Source organism: Talpa occidentalis, unplaced genomic scaffold (assembly GCF_014898055.3).
Source record: "Talpa occidentalis isolate TD23 unplaced genomic scaffold, MPIMG_talOcc4v2.1, whole genome shotgun sequence".
NCBI lineage: Eukaryota > Metazoa > Chordata > Mammalia > Eulipotyphla > Talpidae > Talpa > Talpa occidentalis.
In genome coordinates this window covers 28,905,216-28,927,627 of record NW_026555331.1, presented here as the reverse complement: position 1 = coordinate 28,927,627, position 22,412 = coordinate 28,905,216, and the positions used below count along the sequence as shown (strand labels likewise).

The window sequence follows — 22,412 nt, the reverse complement described above, 5'->3', positions numbered from 1 at the left end:
TTATTTTTTAAAGTTAAAGGATCACCTCATAAGCTTTTATATAGTATTAGAATAGATGCTACATAATCAAATTGATATTCTGGGGTTTTATTAATGTCAGGGGTGGAATTGTTTTAGGGCAATTTGAGTATTTAATTATATTTTAACTTTTAAAAGTGAAGGTTAAAGAGCTTTGAAAATTTACGTGTGTGTGTGTAAAGCATAGATGATGACTATTCCTGTGATTCTTTAGACACTGATGGTGCTCAGCTTCTGCAGCTGTTTTTATCTGGAGACTCAGGGCTCTGTTCCCATCTCCAACAGTATCCTTAGGGAGCAGCAATGTAAGGGCCTCTAGCTCACCATGCTGAGGTTCAAGATCATTACCGTGCACCTAACAGACCAGTTGCCATGTCAGTAACTTAACTACTACCTTTTTGAGATTCAGTGCCCTTCTTTGTATTCCAGTTCTATTCATAAATGATAATAACTATTTTGAGCTATTGGGCGCCACGTATTTATTAAATCCATTATGTGTATTATCTCATTTAATCCTCCTATAAACCATCGGGGATTCACAGATGAGAATACTGAAACTCATAAGTGGTAGTAAATTGCAAAGCGAGCCCACCTTCCTTGTTGCATCAAGTCTCTGCCTAATACCTATGCCCTCTGAGCTAGTGCTTGGGCTGCCTCCTTCCCTTTATCCAGCCCGTGCTCCCTCTCGATAGTCACAATACTGTCAAGGGGCCCAGAGAAGCAGTATACTAAGAATACTTTGTCAGTTGTTAATTTCTATAATTTGTCTTGAACACACTGTGTCTTCCCCTCCTCCTATAAAGTGATATTAATTGTTTTTTTCAAAGTGCATCCCCATCCTATTTGAGGATCTGTTCTTTGGAACCCAAGTCCCACATCATGCTTGCTTTTGCTGCTGTACAGTTCAGGACTAGTATCCTACTCCTAACCAAGGGTGAGGGTCCTTCCAAAGACTCATGGACCTTACTGAATGCCTGCTGGAATTACCCATCATTGGCCATGCTGACATGACTTTTGCTTGTTACAGTCTTCCTCTTGCCCCCTCATGACCACATGACTGCAATGCCCGAGGTCAGTTCCTGCATCCTCCAGGCACCAGATCTTACCAATTGTCTACTCTCACACTTTGCAGATAGCTCTTCTTATCTCTCCAGCTTCTCAGCACTCCACTTTCTCTCACCGTCACCTCTACCAATGGTGCATTGCTCCCATGGGCCAGAATAATGTGTTCCATTTCTCTTTAATTAATAGACAGAGTTAATTAATATTACCAAGTCCTATGCAGATACCAGCCTGACCTCTGATGTCAAATTCATAATACACAATAGTTAAAGCAAATTATTAGCTTGTTTTTTTAAAAAAAGATTTATTTTTATTTTTATACAAGAACTGGGGTATAGGCCAGATGTGTGGGAGGGCGAGAGGATTCAGTGGAGACAGAGGGGGAACAGAAAAGCAGACTGGAGAAATACACTGATGAGGGGAGCAGTGGGCAAGACAGGAGAGGTCTGCTTCGCCATGTGGGATTCTCGCTGGCTGGGATCGAACCTGTGCTGCAGAGGCTTCGGAGAGCTTCACAGTGTGGTGCTCAACTGCCTGTGCCACCAGGGAGGCCCAACCAATTAATAGCTTGTTTTAACTCCATTCAGCATGAACATATCAAACAGGAACTTTTACCATGCCTTCAAGGAGCTTAAAATCATGTGGGGAGCGGGTAGGAGAGACGTGATCAAAAAATGTGAAGGGTTTGGGATTTTATCCTGTTTGCAAGCTAACCAGTTAGTCTCTCATGTTACCATGCATGCTGGCAATCAGACACAATTCTCTTGGGTCAGAAAAAAAGGACTTTATTACTCACAGCATAGTAAGCAACATGAGCATAATCACATTTATGTCAACTCCTCTTGCCTCTGAGTCACACAAGGTAGATGTCAACAGACCCAGCTGGACAACTGGACACACAGTGGATTGCATTGCAGAGAGAAACCCTGAACTTAAAGGACCCAAATCTTTCAAGCTACATGGTATAAAAGCTGACTTACACAAATATGTCATCTTAATATAAGGTAATAATAGTGGAGCAGTGTAGGGTTTATGGGGACTATCTACTATCTTTATAAACTTTCTATAAATCTAAAATTATCCTAAAAGGAATATTAATTTTTTAAAAAATCCTCACCTGAACTTTGCTCTGGAGGCAGATATTATCTCTATCTTCCAACACTGTTTATTATACAAACATCCTTGAAAAGTAATCCAGAACAATGCAGAAATACAAACAACCCAGCAGTGCCTGCTGTTTGTCTCTACACTGTCTTGGTGTCTGGTGAATATTCCCATAAATATACTACTCTACTGGCCATTTTAATGAACCCCACTGACAGGGGTTGGGGCCACTCTGTTCTATTGGTCTCACATAGCATCCTATTAAGGCTACTATGAACTGGAATCCCAATAGCAGGAAAGACTTTCCTGCAACAATTGCTCAGCTCTGTCCCCCCAGGGTCTCACCATCAACTCATTGAACAAATCCTATAAGCCCCCAGGCTCTAACTTCAGAAAACTCACAATGGGCTCTTTCCTAGAGTTCCTGCATTGATCTTTCTTTGACCCTAGGCATTAATGTACAGCAGGATGTTTTAATAATGCTATAGTCTCTGCCTTGGCCTAGAAGGAAGAAGTTTAGAGCAATTCTACCATCTATAATAATAGCACCAGTCAGAAAATTGAGGTGGACCTGAATTCCTTTGGGCTAAGGTGTTGTCACTCATTATTCACTTAAAACCAGGGGACAATTTTTTTTTTAATTTTTTTTAATTACTATTTATACAATAGCTGGGGTACAGGCCAGAGACACAGGAGGGTGAGAGGAGGATTCACCAGAGACAGAGTGGGAAACAGAACAGGCAGGCAACCAAACACACTACTGAGGGGAGCAGCGGGTGAGACAGGAGAAGTCTGCTGCACCATATGGGAATCTCCCTGGCCGGCTGGGATCGAACCCGTGCTGCAGAGGCTGCGGACAGCTTCACAGCGCTGTGCTCAACCTACTGTACCACCGGGGAGGCCAGTGGCAAATTTTGTGCTGTTTTTTGTTTTTTTTTTTTAAAGATTTATTTATTTATTTATTTATACAAGCACTGGGTACAGTCAGAGGCACTGGAGGGTGAGAGAATTCACCAGAGCCAGATAGGAGAGTAGAACAGGCAGAATAATGACGTACACTGCTGAGGGGAGCAGCAGGCGGCAGGAGAGGTCTGCATGCCATGTGGGACCCTTGCCCGGCGGCCAGGGATTGAACCAGCGCTGCAGAGGCTGCTGGCAGCTTCGCAACCCAGCGTTCAACCGCTGTGCCACGGGGAAGGCCCTCTTTTTCTTTCTTTCTTTCTTTATTTATGCATACAAGAACTGGGGTACAGGACAAAGGTGGGTGTGAGAGGACTCACCAGAGACAGAGTGGGGAACAAAACATACAGACTAACTGAAATACACTGCTGAGGGGAGTAGCGGGCGAGGCAGCAGAGGTCTGCTGTGCCATGTGGGTAGCTCCCTGGCTGACTGGGGATCGAATTTGTGCTACAGAGGCTGCAGACAGCTTCATAGTGCTGTCTCAACCCCTTGCGCCACCAGGGAGTATCCTTGTGCTGTTTTTCTAATATGGCTTCTATTTATAGTAGTAACTGGCTGCAGATTGTGCATAAATTATGAGTCTGTGTAATCTCTTAGGGAATCTCTTCCCAGTTCACAAAGGAAATATCTTTTTGGGGCTCACAGTCACTTGAGGGATATATGGTCTACTTGTGGTGTTTCCTTGAACACTTTAAGGTTCCTTATGATCATCCCTAATATGCACGTCACAGGTCTGGGTGAGTAAGTCAAGAGAATGTCTGGCTTCCATGCAAGCAATATTGTCTGGGGGAAGCATGTGTAGCTGGAAAGAAATTGCTGCAGCCTCCCATCCCAAGTCTGACCTATACCACTTAGTAGGTCAACAGTACCACCAACCTGGCCTAGCCACCAGCTGTTAATCTTAGGGTTCTCAGGTTGCTCTGAAGAATTGAACTTAGTCCTTATTTGTAGAGCAGCTGCCTTGGAGCAGTCAGCCTAAACTGTTCTTTTTGTTGATGTCACCAGGCATGTGGCATTTATCCATTCCGTGGAATGACTGAGCAATGGCTATCGGAATGGGAGTAGGAAAGACTCCAGAGGTTTTGACAGATGTTTTGTGTAGGAGGTGCAGAAGTTGGAGCCATCTCTTGCTATTTCTGATAGCCATCCTGGTAAGGTTAAAGAGAATGGCAGTCAAATCTCAAACCTTGTTCAGAGACATTTGGGGAAGGGAAGAGGGTGGCCAGACCCAAGAGAGAGTTAATCAAAAGGTATTCGCAACCGTTTGGAGAAGCATATTAAGATGTTTTCCTTTCCAAGAAAGCCTCCAGGGATGATTCGAAAGGTCAAAGTTCCTTAAAATCTTTCCTCCCCCATACCTGCTGAGGTCTGAGGTATTATTTGCCCAGAGGCTGGATTCACCACATTTGTGCGTCACCTGGAGACTGGTTCACATCTGTGTGCCCTATTCCTGCACATGTTTCTTCACCTTTTCCCTATCAATCCTCAATTGTCACCCAGACCTTTTATCTGCAAGAATCACAAAAGAAGGGCAAGGCATTTTTATATACTTAATGTGACTTATGTTTCTCCTTTGGCTCCCATGACCTACAGTGGAGAGACATGGTCAATAGTGACTCTACCAAGTGGTCATTACCCTCATGATTTCTATAATTGTTGTTTGATAGTGGGTGGGACCTTCTGCCTACCCAGGACAAATATTAGTACTAGTCATTATAAGAGGTGGACCTGAGGCTGAATTGCTAGAAAGGAAGTGCCTCTGTGGGCAGAGAAATAATAACCTAGCAGCCAAGTCTCCATTTGGAGTCTGAGATAACAAGACCTGCAATCACTTCCCCAACGCCTCCTCCTTCACTGTCAATAAATCACAGGGCCACTTAATAATCAGCAGATCACACAATTTCGCCTACAGCTGATTCCCGGGGACCATACAATTTGGCTTATCCATTTCCTTGGTTCTTGCAAATTCTACTAATTGGTCCATGAGATCCTCATCTTTTCTCTTTCTGAGAGCGGTGTCTCTGACCCCATCCTTGACACCAATACTACCAAGAACTGGGAATGGCCTGAGATTTTAACCCTTCAGCTTATCCTGCCTGTTGCAGGTTCATGGGTGCTGGTAGGGGACACAAGGCCCGATGTCCCCAGGGGGGCGGGGGTGGACATGAATGGGCCCAGATGGAGGTGGGAATACCTAAAGAGTTTCACTGGAGGAGAGTAACCCTGAGCTTAGGGAACCCAAATCTCTTATACCATGTAGTGTGACTGTTCGCTGCCGAAGGAAAAAAAAATATATATCTCAGTTTCCAGTGCTGTTTTCTATATAAACATTCTTGAAAATGATAGTCTGGAAGAAGGCTGCCAGCGACTCTACTCAAAAGATACACAGAAATGTGAGAGATTGTGACGAACTGTTACCCTATAAGAGTCAGATAAATAAACACACTCAGTAAAATTATAGGGGCTGAGATAGAAGTACTCAAAAGACACTTAAAATAAATGGTCATTATTTCTGTTGAGATTTAAAAGAGACTTTCCAGTCAGCAAATCAATTGCTCTATATATTAACTATTTTGAAAGATGTAAGTTTAGGAATTAGCTGTAACAATAAATAGGGGACTAAAGAGAAGCTGTTTATATGCTCTAAATATATCTGTTTTTTAGTTTGTTTTTTTCAGTGTGTATGTTTTTGTTTCCTCCTCCTACTCATCCTTCTCCATGATTCCACCCATTTCTTAACTGATTGGTACATTAAAGCTACCAAATGCCAACTTCTTGTGCTATTACTTTTAGTGTATATAAGGAAATAAGATGAAAATTAAACAGGCAACCATTTCTTAGTACAGAACAGTAGTTGTAAAAAAAAATTTCCTACTATATCATTTAAAAACCTATTGAGGGCCTCCTTGGTGGCCTAGGGGTTAAATCTCAGAGCTACCACCACAAAGGCCCACCACAATGGCCAGAGTTCTCTCCCCATCCAGGGAGCTATCCCACATGGCACAGCAGATCTCTTCTATCTTACCTGCTGCTCCCCCCAGCAGTGTGTTTCAGTAGATCAGACTGTTCTGTTCCCCACTCTGTCTCTGGTGAATTCTCTCTGCCCCCTCTCCTGCCCCCTCACCTCTGGCCTATACCCCAGTTCTTCTATGCAAAAATAAATAAATAAAATCTTTAAAAAGAAATAAAACCCAATTGAGCGAATTATAAAGTAATAATAAAGAAATAAAATCTTGAAGGGGGGGCAGGACTACTTAAAATAATATTTTTATGTGCCATTTTTATGAACATTTGCTGTTCCCCAAAAGGTTTCCTAACATTTACAAGGTGATAGCAAACATGATAATTTGTATTAGTCCAGGGTCCAAGAATACAGGGAACAGAAGAAAGGAATTGACAGGTTTAATTACTCAGATAACCCTTTTCCTTCCTTCTGTCATTAAGTGTTTGAAAACCTGACCTTTCCTTTAGTTGTGAAATCTATTTAGCTATCAGTTGTCAAATGCTGACAATATACAATGCATATTTAAGACTCTGAGTAAAAGGTGGTCTTGGTAAAGTTCATCAAATGTAATATGAGTGAAATTAGCTAAATGCGGTAAGAGTGCCAGGGGAATTCAGAGTATAAAAGGAATGTGTCTAAGGGACAGTTCCAGGAGAGGATTTATGTGGCAGAGGTTGAACTCAGGCCTCAGACAGCCTGGATTCAGAACTCGGGATCTACTATTTACTAGTCAGTAAAATTACACAGTCACACCTCAGTTTCCTCCTATGTAAAATGGGGATAATAATAATAATAACAACAACAATAATTTTCTCAATGGTTTGTTGTGAGGATTAAATTAGTTAATATAATCAAAGCATATAATAGATGCAAAACAAAGTGCTCTAGAAATTATATATGATTATGGGGATCAGAGAAGGCTTTAAGGATGAGGAAGCCTGAGAGATGACCCTGGTCAGCAGCAGGGAATGGGATGGAGACAGAGGAGACACACCCTTCCTACAGCCCCTCTCAGCACCAGGAGCATGGATGTCCTTGACTCCCACCCTGGGAAAGGTGAGACACAGGTGCTGCTCTCTGCCTGTGCCTGAGCCTATGATCCAAGTTTTGTGTATGCATGCCTGAGAATGGGAATATATATTTTTTCAATTTTATTTTTTGCATACAAGAACTGGGGTGTAGGCTAGAGGTACAGTGGGGGGCTGAGAGGATTCACCAGAGACAGAGTAGGGAGCAGAACAAGCAGATCCACTGAAATACACTGTTGAGTCGAGCAGCGGATGAGATAGGAGAGGTCTGCTGTGCCATGGGGGTTTGGCTCACTGGCCAGGGATTGAAGTCAGACCTTAGTGGTGATAGTGCTGAGACCCTTAGGCCACCAGCAAGGCCCTAGAAATGTTCATGAAGGATGTGCCCAGATGATTTCTCCCGAGTAGCAGAATAATAGTGAAATTTATTTTCTTCTTTTGCTTTCTGCTTATTTATACTTTCTAATTATTAAGTAGTTAATATGTATAATGTTGTATGTATTATAATAAGAATAAAGACATATTTTGTTTTTGTTCTTTTTTAAGATTTATTTATTTATGCGTGCAAGAGTTGGGATATAGGCCAGAAGTGCAGGGGGTAGTGGGTGAAGGGATTCACCAGAGACAGAGTGGGGAGCAGAACAGGTGGATCCACTGAAATACACTAATGAGGGGAGCAGCAGGCGAGTCAGGAGAGGGTTGGGGAGCGAACTAGTGCTGCAGTGGCTGTGGATAGCTTCATAGTGCTGAGACTTAACCCCTTGCGCCATCAGGGAGGCCCTTAAGACATATTTTGAAGGCCATATTCACTGATACTTGGCATTTATTGATAAGAATAACTGTTTCTATTCCTTCTCAAGCAAGAGGAATGATATGTAAAATCTGTTATTGTGACCAGTCAGGAATTCACCATGAGGCTGAGATCAGGAGTCATTCTCCTAGCTAGTGAGCCTAGATGATATCTCAAAGTGGCAATGCAATCATAGATCATTATATAATGTCATTTAATTCCTTATAGGAATAATTGTGGATAAGACTATCTTAATTTTATGGATAAAAAACTGAAGGCACTATGTACTATGCTGATGAAGAAGAAGTTGGGAATTGGAGATTGTGCTAGGGTTCTCAGTCTCAGCCTTACTGACATTTGGGGTCAGATGATTCTTTGTTGTGGGACTATCTTGTGCATTGTAGGTTCATTATCAGCATCTCTGGTTTCTACCCACCAGATACCCATAGCATCCTTCTCCCACAGATCATGATAATCAAAAATGTCTCCAGGCATTGTTAACTGTTCTCTTGTTGAGAACCACTGGTCTAGTGTATTTTAATTATTAACTCTGAACATTAAACTCTGAGTATTCAAGATATAATCCTCAAACCATTTTCAAAACTTCATCTTCACGGGGCTTAGTTCTTTAACTAAATCCTTAATAAATGTTGATGATGAAAACAGACATAATTCCATAATGCAAGGAATATGTTTTTGATAAGCTTTCTCCTATCTTTTGAATTATTTCCACCTTAATGTGGATCAAATAGGATAAGCATTTTTAAGCCTTTACATCCATAAGTCAATCGGTTGACCATAAAATCTGTACCAATTTAGATTTCCACTAGCAGTGTAGGAGAATGTTTTACCACAGTCTCACCAGAATTTACTATTATGTATATATTTCTATCTTTGCTAATACAAGTTCCTATTCATATTTATTTTTACTTATTGTTTATATTATTTGTACTTTTGAACACTAGTAAAAGTGACTGTTTTCCCATGTTTTTTAGCCAGTAGTATTTCTTCTTTTCTTAATTGTTTGTGTGTTTTGGCCCATTTGTAAATTGGGGTCTTAGTATTGTTTTAGTAACTTGGATAACACAAATTCCTACAAACAACAACCAAAAAAGCACATGTAAAGCATTTGAGCTTAGACTGTATTAAAGATCTGGGCAGATGGCAAAGGATCTATATCACAGCAATTGAAACAATCTCCAATGGTATATTCTAAAACTGCTAGTTTTACAAATTTATCATGTTGCTTTCCTTTTTCTCCTTTATCTTCCCTTCACTCCCCTAAGCCTTCCTTCACACCTTCTTGCCCCAATTTCTGTTCCTTTCAATCTATATGGGGAAACTAGTTTAGTTATATCTTTGTGGGTTTTTTTTCTCCATTTGTCCAAGCTCTAAGCTTATTTCCTGCTCCATCAGTTTGTTCCTTAACCTGTACGGGAAACTAGTTATGTCTTTGGTTTCTTTGTCTTCATTCGTGGAAGCTTAGTTTATCTTTTGCTCCATTTAGTTTATCAAGGTATTGTCCAATATAAGAACATTTCTGAAGAAGAAGACCAACTCTCAAGATATTTTTAATAAGTGGGCAAAATTGATTTTGATTTCTATTACACTGCTAATTTCAAATACTTTCTCCACTTTAATTACAACAACTCTCTTTTCTTTGAAAAAAAGTGTAAAGAAGACAAATCTATGTATTTTTTTCAGTACTTTAAGCTTAAAAGGTGCTTGCAGATGGGGAATAATCAGAAAGTTGGAAATGGAGGAAAAGGTGTAGCATGCTTAAATATATATACTTAAATATCAGGTATACACAGTAAATTAAGCTTACTGTCTAGTCTATTAGGAACAATTAGAAAGCAATCATGCCTTGCTTATATTAAACATATATGCTAGATTTTAAAAACTGATACATATTAGGCCTACTAATAATTAGAGCTAACATTTATTGAGTGCTACTTAATACTCTGTTTAGTGTAATGGGGTTTAAGATATTGGAAAATATGGCCAGAGGTTGGCGTACTTGAGTATAAAAATTAAGAAACCTTGATGAGAATTCTGCTTCAGGGTCACATATAAACATAACAAGTAGGTTTCAAATGCAGATCTTATGTTTGCACTGTCCAAAGAAGTTGCCACTAGTCTTATATGGCTACTTGAATTTTATTAAAATTTTAAATTCAGTTCTTCAATTACACGAGACACATTTCAAGTGGTCAGTAGCCACAGGAAGCTATTTTTTTTCAGCGGTACCATACGGTGGTACAGAACACTTCCATCATTGAAAAGGATTTTATTGGATTACATGAATATAACCCCCAAAACTGTCTTTAGACCCATTATATAATGCCAAATAAAGCCTTTGAAATTCCTGACAAGTTTCCAAAGCTGTGTTAAATAGAGCCGATTGTCGGAATTGCCTGAACTTCATCCAAAATTGGTGAAAAGCTACAGTTTGGGGTAATTTGGTTGGTTGTTACTTTCTGTCAATACTGAAGAACTAAGAAACTCCGTGGTGAATTTCTGCAGGGAAAGATCAGCAGAAAAGGATAGGTCAGAAAACCTGGATCCTATAATACATAGTAATGATGGTGGCCACTTACTGGATGGTTCCTATACGTACTTCATCTAATCCTCACAATATCTCTATAAGGTATGTACTATGAATACATTTGACAGACAAAGAAGCTGAAATTTAAAGGCCAAAGGTGACAACTAGTAAGTCATGGAGCCAGGATTTAAAATTGGACATGTCTAGTTACTCTCGTGCTAAAAAGCTGTGACCTCTGGGTCAGCATTTTCCTCCTCTGTAAATCTAAAAGGGTTAAATTAGAAAACCACAAACCTCTCAACTGTTTCTAAATTTGTTCTAAAGTAGAATACCACTTATCTTCCCAAATCAATGAAATAGGCAGGGCTCAAAAGAGTGGCTGTTCTTCCCACCTATCCCTCCCTCCCCCCCCCAAGAATATACTTTCTCCTGTCCATGCCTCTGTCCAGAAACCCTCCTTGGTTTCCCATTATCTCATGTGATTTTGCTTTAGGACATCCTTTCCCCCCTAACAATTTCAGCTCTTCAAGATGTTTATCACACGCCACACATACCCCTGAACCAGGTAACATGCTCTCGTGACAAGAACTGCTTCGCTCCGGGGCATCAACCTGAACAAAAATTAGCAAACTGCCTAGTGCACAGTCAATGCCTCACGAACGCTTATGGAATCAACTTTCAGTGGGCTGGAAGGAAAGCATGAAATCAGCCAGGCGAACTGGGTAACAGGAGTGGCTGAAGAAACACCGGGCGTCCAGGAGCCTGTGCAGGGGCTGCCCACAAATTCCCACCCGTAGAAATCCGAAGCGGGATAACATCAGGGCCGGCGTCCGTGACGTCCACCGCCGGCGACCGCGGGGCAGCCCGGCCACGGGCAGAGGCGGAAGCCCACCCCGACCCCACACCCGGAACAGCGGCCTCAGGCCCTGACTCCCGGGTCTCCCGGGTCTCCCGGCCTCCGGGAGTTCCCCGGCCCCGCCCCTCTTTAGCGGTCGCGCCGGCGGCGACGGCGGCTGCGGCTGCGCGGTGGCGCGCGCGTAGGCGGAGCGGCGCGCGCCTGGGTCAGCTGACTGCTCCGGCTGGCACGTGACTTGCTCCGTGGGCGCTGGGGTCGAGGAAGCCGTGAAGCCGGGGCTTGGGTCGGGAAGGGATGGAGCGCTGAGCCGTTAACGCCTGCCAGGCTGCCTGCCTCCGTACCTGGTACTGCTGCCGCTTCCTCGTTTAACACCTTCCTGGGTTAGTGAGCGATGGCTGCCCCCGATGGGGAGTCCGGCCAGGCCGAAGCTTGCACTGCGGTCGCCGCCTGGGAGGGATGGGGGCGGGCGCGGGCGCCCAGGCCGTGGCGTTGGAGCTGGCTTGGATGTCTGTGTCTGGTTTTTCGTCGCAACCTTGGGCCTAGGGTTTGTCTCTCAGGAAGAGGAAGGAGGGGAACAGAATGGGCCGTAGGGGGTACTCAATGGCAGAGGCAGAAAGGTAAAGCATAGTGAGTCTGGGACCTTTCTCCTTGGATCGGGGTGGGGTCGCCGCGAACCCACACTCCCTGATTGAGGGGGATGAAAGGTAACAGAGTGGCCCAGGTGAGGATCTGGGTCTTGTGTAAGGTCACAGCGATCACAGAAGACTTCACTGGGGGTTCGCGCTTGTGAGTAGGATATTGGCAGTTTAAAGGGTCGAGGAGCCTTTCACTGCAGGGAGGGGACTCTCACGGAGGATGCAGGGTCCTTGTAGACCCAGGAAAGAAGCCAGAGAACTCAAACCATTTTTTATTAGAATGGGGAAAGGGTAAGCAGGAAACCCCTGAAAAGGAACATAAATCACATAAGGCAAATTGAATCATCTGAGCAGCAGTGGAGTAAAAGGGAAGCTAATACCCTTTTCACAGGGAAAATCTGGCTTGTTAGGGAAAAAGAAACTATTTCAGTGAGAATTCGGTACTTAGCACCACTCAGATAGTGGAGGAGTGGGGTGTTAACAGCCTTAGAATTTAGCACCTGTGTTGGAGAAGTTACACACACACCACATTGAAGTACTATGAAATTACATGTAATTATCAAAAAGAAAGTGCTAAGTGTTGTGGAGCAGAGACAGATATATGAAGTAGTGCTATTAAGAAGTATCTTTAGGAAAGATAAAGAGTGGGTCTTGGCAATTCAGTGGGATATGAAGAGGTGCAGAGAAATGGGGAGAACTTTCTAGACAGGGAAAACTACAGGATGTGAAGGCCTGAAAATGAGGGAAAAGTGCTTACAGAAGAGTTAAAATTCCAGATTGTGGGGGATTTGAATTGTGAAGTGGGAAATAAAGTTGGGGATAGGTAATGAAGACTTTGAAATACTCATTTACTTACTCATTTAATTAAAATGTATTGAGCTGTATGCCAGCTAGTAGGCTGTTAGCAGGGTTTAGCAGACACAGTTTAAGCAGAGGAGATGCAATTTAGTAAATAATCATGTAAGTGTGAAATGTGCTTTGAAGGGTAACGGTTGTGAAAGAGTTCACCAGGGACCTGCCTTTACAGAAGGTTCAAAGAGTACTTTTTAGAGGACATACTTTTTTTTTTTTTAAAGATTCATTTATGGGGGCCTCCCCGTGGCGCAGCGGTTGAGCGCTGGGTTGCGAAGCTGTCCGCAGCCTCTGCAGCGCGGGTTCGATCCCCGGCTGCTCCCCGGCCACCAAGGGGGGAGGGTCCCACATGGCGCGCAGACCTCTCCTGCTGCCCGCTGCTCCCCTCAGCAGTGTGCTTCGGTCCTTCTGCCTGCTCTGCTCCCCGCTCTGGCTCTGGTGAATTCTCTCACCCTCCCGCGCTTCTGTCTGTACCCAGTGCTTGTATAAATAAATAAATAAATCTTTAAAAAAAAAAGATTCATTTATGCATACAAGAACTGGGGTACGGGCCAGGGGCGTGGTGGTGGTGGTGGTGGTGAGAGGATTCACTAGAGACAGAGTGGGGAACTGAACAGGCAGACTGACCGAAATACACTGTTGAGGGGAGCAGCAGGCAAGACAGGAGAGGTCTGCTGCGCCATGTGGGTTGCTCCCTAGTCTGCCGGGGATGGAATTCGTGCTGCCGAGGCTGCGGAGAGCTTCATAGTGCTGTGCTTAACCCTGTGCACCACGAGGGAGGCCTCTAGAGGATGTAATTTTTAACTGACTTCTGAAAAGAGGCTACAAGGATGTGTAAGTGAAATTATGCTAGGAAAGAGTATATGTCAGTGCCCTGAGATAGGAGAAGGAATAATGTGTGTGAGAAGCGAGAGGCCAGCTAGCATGGCCAAAGCTGGTGGGGCCCAATTCAGAGGGCAGGTGGGGAATTCCTACCAGGGCTTTTATCCTAAAAGCATAGGCAGAAGGAAGATAGAGGCAGTAGGGTGAGTCAGAAGTTACAAGTGAGTCTGGTTTTTGAGAAGATAATTTTGTGGAGAATGTGGAGGGTGGCAAAAGTAAAGGAAGACCTCAGGGACATAGCTCTAATACCACCAGTTGTTTGGAATTGGACAGCCTCTGGAGGATTCGAAAACCAGATACCTTATTACCCCACTAAGGAATTGAGAATGGGACCTAAGAACTTGAGGAAGGGTGAAGAATGATTAGATTCTGTTTGCACTCTTCACGAAGGGTAGTTATATCTACTCTCTACCCTCCCTGCAAGCCATCCTGAAGTACACTGAGATTGAATCATTTTGGAGTTGATGGGAAGCAAAAATTTGTTTTGGCCTTCCAAACTTATTTTTTGGTAAAGTCATCTATTCCAGAATACCTTTTATTAACTGTAGTTAGTCACTGGGAGGACTCAGTTGCCTTTTGTGTTTATCTTGTCCTCCAAGGTATTTGAGAGAAGGTAGGTGAAAATACTATTTATTACACAGGAATCGATCTATCAATAGACCCTTGGAACTAGAAACAGGAGTAAAATGATTGGTCTAAACTGGGTAGAACTTCCCTTTTGACTGATGGCATTTAGTTCCTGCTGATTGCCTTTGTGGTACCTAACATAATCCTTTCTAGAGAGGAAAGTGAATTTCTTGAAGTGTAATCTTTGAGCTTGGCACTTCTGATGAAGTTTTTCTGGGAGAACAGCTTCATTGGATTTGGTCATGGTGGTCAGTGCTTTAAACAGTACTTTTTGTAAGCCTTAGTAAATCTATTCAATTTATAGTGCAGATAGAGGAGATAATGAGAAATAAGGTGAGCTGAAAGTGCTCAGGTTGTAAATCATGGTTCTTTGGCAACAGGCAAGTCTTAAATTGTGTTCAAGATCGGGAGCCTGTGTTGTGTCACAGAAGTCTCAGATCTTTTTCTCTCTTGGTATACCTAGCAGGGACCAGATAAAATCTAAAGAAACAGTACTCAGCATCTGACTCCAGTAAATGCTGAGAACTAGGTGCCTAGTGTAATTTGACTTTTAAAACTGAGCAGGAAATACTCGTTTTTACTTTTTGTCATATTAATCTTAGCATCCTAGTTATGTTAGTCCTTACCACCTAAAAATATAGGAAAACCCCAAAATTGGATTTGTGATTATTTCCATAACTCTGAAATAATTAACTCTGGCCAAAGAGCAAAATGGAATGCCAAAATAAACCTTTGCCAAAGTATCTCTTTATAGTCCACCAGTCTCAAAGTAACCAGTCTTCCTTTTGAACTTGAATTTGCTTAGGGTAGCTACAGTTTTGATAAGTACCTCTCAGTTAAATTTTGTTCTTATCTGTATTCTTACCTATCTGCAGGAGTAAATCTTTTTCACATGTTGGTTGTGGAATTTTATATAGTTTTAGTTACAAACTAGTTCTTATTAAATTCCCTTTTCATCTTTTTCTTTTCTTTTCTTTTTTTTTAAGACAGTGGAAACCATTAATATAGTGCCCTTGGAAAGATAGTTCAGGCAATGACCAAGGAGTCTAAAGTTTCCTACTAATACTGGTAATTCTTTGAAGTAGAAATTTCAAAGTATATTCTTGACAATGAAAATTCTTTTCCAGTGGGAAATCTACTTGTGACATTATATCACTCTGCAAATCTACTATACATTTGGTGAGTTCAAAAAGGAACCCGCTAACAAGGGAGTATTGGTGGAGGGAGGTTAAGTGAACCCTGTGCACTTATGGAAGTGTGAAAATGTCATATGGATATGTAAATGACTGACAAATTTATTTTTTAAAAAATGTCAGGTGGGCAGAGGAAAGGTGCTTTGGTTACATTCAGGATAAAATATGGAGGCCTAGCTCTATGTCTAAAATGAGGTGGATGTATATTTGAAAGTAAAATGCCAGGTAGATGCAAAAACTGTCTAAAGTAAGAATTGTTGTATCTTTGAATCAATGAATAGGAAGTGATTTTAAATTAAACTGATTAATAGATGGTTAACTTTACCATGTAAATGGCTTTTTTTTTTTTTTAATAACCAGCTTACTGTTTAGTGTTTCTGCAACAGTGCTACTGGGTATTTGGACAGGAACTTCCCCATTTTTCAACCCCCATCTGTCAAATGCTGATATCCTCCCATATCATAACAACTGATAATGTCCCCATACATTTCAAAACTGATCCTGGATAAGAGAAGTGCCATTGAGTTGTGGTTCCGTCATTTATGTGTTGAGTGGATATTGGAGTGCTTTTTAGACAGGCACTCTACTAGATGTTGGGGATATATAGAGGTAAGAGGTATTTTAATAAACTAACATCTAAAATATAGGTAATCTCTAGCTCTGTCACCTTGGGCAAGTAATTTCAGTATCTTATGTGTAGTGAGGGTGTTGATAACCTACTTAGAAGGAATTTATACAAAATTGCTTAGCATATTGAAGTGCTTATCCCTGGGCACAGCACATTGCACATTTTCAGTAAGTGATTGTTAATTTCCAGTAAACAGAACCTTAAGCTTAATCTTAAGCTTAAAGTAACTTGTTTTGAGGCTTTAACTTGCTAAATTTCAGGTTAGAGTGCATTGTGTTAGAGATATCAGTACCTTCTAGTGTCCTGTGGTCGTGTGGTCCAGGATTTATTATAAAATACCAGCCCAAAAGAAAAGGGAAGTAGTATTTTGAGACCCATGAGTGTAGATTCAGGGAATTCCCTGTCATGGGAAGAATTGTTTGCCTCTTGGGTCATTGCTGAGTTCCCTGAGGCAAAGAGGAAATCTCTGGGAGTTGAGATGGTTCTAATGATTACTTTCATTAGTGGGGGTGTACAGTGCCCTCCTAATGTCTACTAACTCAACTAGCTCTACCAGAAATTACAAGAAAATTTCCAGCATTGTTTTATGCGCTGTTACTTCTCTATCCTCCCGATCCCCAACATATTTCCATTTTTTATGATAGTTTTCTGTGTAAAAGTAAGATCTGGCCTTTACAGATTTATTTCTAGACAATTGTGGAGTAGAAAGATGTTAATAGTTGATAAAATACATTTACTAAAGATTGAATTGTCTTTATTACTTATGTATATTTTGGCATGGTAATTTTTAATAGGATTATAGAACATTTATAAATATTGTTTCAATTCAAGACAAAACATACAAAAGTTAAGTTTTATTAAAAGAAGATATATTTAATAGTTTTACTTTTCCTAAGAATCATGAAAATATCCTTGAAATGTAAAATCCCCCTTTAGTTATTAGAAACTTTTAAACCAGTTATCAAGAGCAAGCCTTCCCACAATACCAGTTAAGATGCATAGAAGAACTGGGATGTAGGCCAGAGGTGCAGGGGTGAGAGAATTCACCAGAGACAGAGTGGGGAGCAGAACAAGCAGATCCACTGAAATACACTGCTTAGGGGAGCAGTGGGCAAGACAGAAGAGGTCTGTAATATGTGGGGTAGCTCCCTGGCTGGGGGGTAAGGAGGACACAGCAGTGATAGGGTTGAGATTTAACCCCTATGCCTCCAGGGAGGCCCCTTGAAAGATAGAATTTTAACATTCAAAGAGGTAATATTTTCTTTGCTTTGTATTTGAATGGTGTTAACAGTTTCTGGGATAGGATATGACAACTTTTCTAAAGGAATGGATTGTGATAAATTGATCAGTTGATGATTGTATAATCAATCACACTGACCAGTATGACAGGAATGTTCTTTTTTAAATTTATTTATTTATATGTGTTTAACATCATTGTTCATTTTTGAACAGTGTTTGTTTTCTCCCCCCTCAGGTGTAGTCCCCATAGAATTTCCTCCACTAATTTACCCGTGCATCACCACAGCCCCCATGCTCCTTCCTTCCTCCCTCCAATACCTCTCCCTGTCCCTCCCCTGCAAGATGTCTCTGGTTTGTAATTGTCTGTCTGTTTTTGTTTTGTATTGTTATTATATTTTCCCCTGATGTCTTATTTGGTTCCCCTATATTCCTCCTGTAAGTGAAACCATCCGATATTTTTCTTTTTCCTTCTGGCTTATTTCACTGAGCATAATTCCTTCTAGCTCCATCCATGTTGCTGCGAATGGCATGAGTTTATCTTTTTTGATTGCTGAATAGTATTCCGTTGTGTATATATACCACTGGGAAAAATCTTTGCACTCCATACAACTGATAAGGGACTGATCACAAAGATACACAGAGAACACACACAACTCAACAAAAACAAAGTAGACAGGAATGTTCTTGACCTTGCTTTTGGTGGTTACAGAGGTATGTGTGTTTGTTAAAACTTCATAAGATCAGATTGTACTCATATTGAGTGCATTTTAGTGTAAGTAAATTATATTTCTACAAAGTTGTTTTTTGAAAATACAGGGGAAGTTGAAGGGAAGGTAAGCAATTAAAAGACGGGTACTTTAACTTTGTCATCTCATTTAATCCACATAGTCACTTATTCATTCAAGAATATTCAATAAGTACTTTTTGTGGTTTTACATATCAACTTCTGTGTCAGGTACTGAGGACACATTTGTGAGCAGAAACTCTTGTGGTTTCTTCTTATGGATAGTTTATGTGACAGACATTAATGAAAAGTGTCCCTAAGAGAAATACTAAAAAGAAGGTGCTTAATATATGCTGTCATGATATATGACATGAGACATGTTATAATATTTGACATGTACTGCATGTACTTTCTGTGCCTTGGTTTCTTTGTAAGTAGTGCCTTTCTGATAGGGCTGCTTAGAAAGTACTAGATGAATTAACACATGTGAAGTGTTTTGCCTGGTCCTGGTAGGTACAAGTGCTCAATAAATATTGGCTACTGTCTTGCCATTTGCAGTTCTGATTGCCTAGTGGTTGCCAGAGTACATCTTATTACTTCAGGAAACATTGGCATAGGACTAGGTTTGGGGGAAGAGATTATGAGTTTTAACTAGAAGTGTTAGGGTGTTCGTGCTTTTAAGACATCCAAGTGGAGATACCATGTCATCAGTTGTGGAGATGGTTGGGTACAACTCTAGATGCAGCAGAGGAGCGTAGACTGGAGGTGAAATTTGGGGGAGTGTTCAGGAACTTGTCTGGAATCGCCTTGAGTGTAGGTCATGTCACCAGGAGAGAAACTGCACACGTTTATATACATCTCATGGAGGGACTTCAGTCTAGATCTGGGTCTTGAGGAACTCCATTTAATTGGTGTGCTTTTAAATTTCCTTTTGTTTAATATATGATTTGTTTATACATCCAAGAAGAAACAAGGGGAGGTAATTAGGGAGTCATTTGAAGAGGCCACAGGAGGGCACGTTCCAGGTTTTTAGTGAGATGATAATCAGTGGACGCCAATTTTGACTCTTTGTTTCTGTGCAACAGGAAAGTGTTTAGTAACATGGGTTTTCTTATCTGACCAAAAAAAGGATATCTATTCCATCTGTAGAGATAAATTCATTTGGAATAGAGCTCAATTTCTTAACTTTTAAGGAGAATTTTTTAATGTTACTTGTATAAATTAATAGTGCTTCCAGTGGAATTTGTTTAAAAACAGAGAAAATACGGATTTTGCAAAAGACTCATTGACGCTGTTCTCATGGGCAGTTCTTACATTTATCTTTAGGAACAACATAACTAGCTTGTCTTTCCCGTCAGGCTCTTGTATTAATTTGACTAGGAATTAGAAGGGTTGACTCCATGACTTTACCTAAAAGTACAGATTGATTCTTTCTCAAGGCCTCTCTCTTATATTTCTGACTGTATTCATCCTTAAAACAACAAAAGACATAGTAACTTGCCCCTTTACCTATTTTTAATTTATAAGCTATTTTAAAATTAGGATTTGTTTTCTGAAAGACTTTTAACTTAAAAAAGTATTTTTCTTGGCTGGCCCTTATTTTTCTCTAATCAGACTTTTTGATTGGTTCAGAGTCATGTTCTAATTATGTTTCATTCATTCATACAACAAGCATTTATTAAGTTCCTGTTCTTGGCTGGAATTGTGAATGCTAGATTTTAGGCCTTTAGGTCCTGACCATTCAAGATTTCTCAGTCAAATGGAGAAGAAAATATGTTATGAAAAACAAGGGAGGATAGTGTGAATGGTGCATGATAGTGAGATTTATATGGTAGTAAGTTAACAGGACATTTCCTTGGGATGTAGGATGGGTTGAGCCAGTAGCTAATCTAATCTCATCACCTCAGGAAGGGAGATTGAATGGGAAGGAGATGTAGGTATATTGTTCCTTCCTTCCAGCAGCTTTGTGAAGAGACTTGTAGTATTCCACTTTACAGATGAGGCACCTAGTTAAGTGAGGGGATAGAGTCAGGGCTTGAAAGATTGTGAGATCCAAATTTTGTGCTCTTTCCTCTGTTACTGCCAGGTCTCTTGAATCTCTAATGTTAAAAAAAAAATGCTATTCTGATTGGAGGATTCATCATTCCTTCTAGGGGATGGGATAATTTTAGATGCTATTTACAAAATTGTGATGATGAGGAAAGAAAAGAAAAAGGAAATGGAGCACGATCCCACTATCTAGCCAAATTCACTGAGCTTGGAGCACCCTGAGCCTGGAACTAAACATAGGATATAGGAGATAAGGTTTTATGTGCATCTGTCTTCAAATAGGAGAGCTAAGGTGGACATGGCTGCAGAACACAGTAGAGAAAGAACGTGACTTAAACACAATAAGATTTGAGCCCCATCTACTGGGTATTTGACCTTGGGTAAATTACTGACCACATCAGTATTACTACCTTGTTCATTGTGGGCGTGAGAATTAAATAATATACTGCATGAGAAGTATGTAGCACAGAACTATGCACAGAAGCAACTTTTCCTCCGTTTCTCCAAACATTTAGGTTCTAAAGAGGGCTCAGTTAAAAAAGAGAGCTTTCTATAATTTTCCTGGTCATTTCTGGATGCTAGTTTTGTTTATAGAATTATCATGACATTATTTCATTTGATCCTGATGAAAGCTCAGGGAAGTAAATCGGGCAGGTATTTATAAATGAGAAAAATGGGATTCTCTTTCTTATTTCTTCAAATAGTTTGGAAAACTGTCAAATGAAAAAGATTTTCTAGAACTCTTAAGTGGTATGATAGTGACATCTACTGTAATAGCTCTTATTATTACAGTCTTTGAAGAAACTGCGGTTTAACTAATTTAACACTATCATCAGGAGGACCCTAATTGATTCCAGTCCCTACTTTTTTTGAGGGTGAGGTGGTATAAAAATATATCATCAACTATAGTTTGTTTAGCAGAAGTACTAATTATAACAAAACCTCAGTTTTCTGAAAGCTGTCATCACTTAAAAGATCTAGATTATTAAAAGTGGTTTAAAGATATTACTAGATTCTCTAATCAGCTGAGAAGTTTAGATTTCAAAGTAGTCTGGTGACTAGTATTTGGGCTTAAGAAAAAACTAGCTATGATAAGTGCAAGAACATTTGGTGGAGGAAATCAGAGCTGGGGAGTAGCCAAGGCTCAGGTGCCAAAGGAAAGTGAAAAAGTATCAAGTGTGGGAGCAGCATTGGGGAGCTGACCCAGGTGACGTGGAGAATGGCAGGAAGGCAGGAGGGAGACCTACAACATTTCATCAAAAATTATTCAAAAGAGCAACTACCTAAGATAAATTCTGGGGTTTGGTCAGGTACAACACAAGCTCCTGCCCTTGCAACATTATACAATTAAAATTACTTTATATTGACCCAAAAATACTTATTTCAGATAACTCAAAAACTTCTAAAAAGTTTGTGTTTAATAGATCATACTTGTTCATCAGAGGATATAAGCAGATTAGAAAGAATTTCTGCTAGGGTTAAAAAAGGGAAGTTGGATTTAGAGGATTAATTTGGTAACTAGACTCCTAATATTCTTTGAATATTCAAGGTTCATTTGAAAATGCACTAAAATTGTATTTTTTATACATTTTTTAAGTGTTTACAATAAAACAAATTATTTAAAATAGTTCCTTTTTATTATAAATGAATTACAATCTTATGTCTTTAATTAATTTTGATATGTTTCCAAAATACAGAAAAAGTCCAACTATTTCATATGAAGACATCTATATCCTCACTACCTAGATGTAACAGGTATTAACATTTGTCATATTTGCCCCAGATATTTGTAAAAGAAAATACACAACTAAAGCTCCTTTCTCCTAGGCATGTTTTTATACTACCAGTAAGAGAATAGCAGTAAGTAAGATATATCATTGATGTGGGGGCGTCCATTGATAACTGCTTTGGAGAATAATTTGGCAAAACCCAGCAGAGTTGACAGTGGTCTGTCATTCTGCTGGGGTGAAGCAGCTGCATAACAAACCACCCTAAAAGGTAGTGGTTTTAAACAGTGATTCCTTTTTGCTCCTGATTCTGTGGGTTGTCTTGGTGGCTCTTGTGCTTGGTTCACCTGGGTACATTGAAGGGGCTGCTTTTGACTGGCATGTTGACTGGGCCAAAAGTTCCAAGGTGGCCTTGTGTATGGCAGTTGATGCTGGTTGTCAACTGCAGTGTTGTCTTTTCTCTACCACATGACCACTTACCTT

The 22,412-nt window shown here is 40.7% G+C and overlaps 1 protein-coding gene across 4 annotated transcripts in view; it reads left to right on the top strand.

Annotated features, from left to right (window-relative positions):
* Positions 1–22,412, top strand: part of ATP6V1C1 (ATPase H+ transporting V1 subunit C1) — a 136,834-nt gene that overhangs the window by 89,479 nt on the left and 24,943 nt on the right. Inside the window, exons 1-2 of one of the 4 annotated variants that reach the window (XM_054692047.1) lie at positions 11,605–11,717; positions 21,900–21,957. The exons of 1 other annotated variant lie outside the window; for it this stretch is intronic. The gene's annotated coding sequence lies outside the window, so the exon portion shown is untranslated. Of the gene's footprint in view, positions 1–11,604; positions 11,754–21,899; positions 21,958–22,412 lie in introns of those variants that run through there. 2 more of the 4 variants (XM_037503008.1, XM_037502998.1) reach the window with 2 other exon arrangements.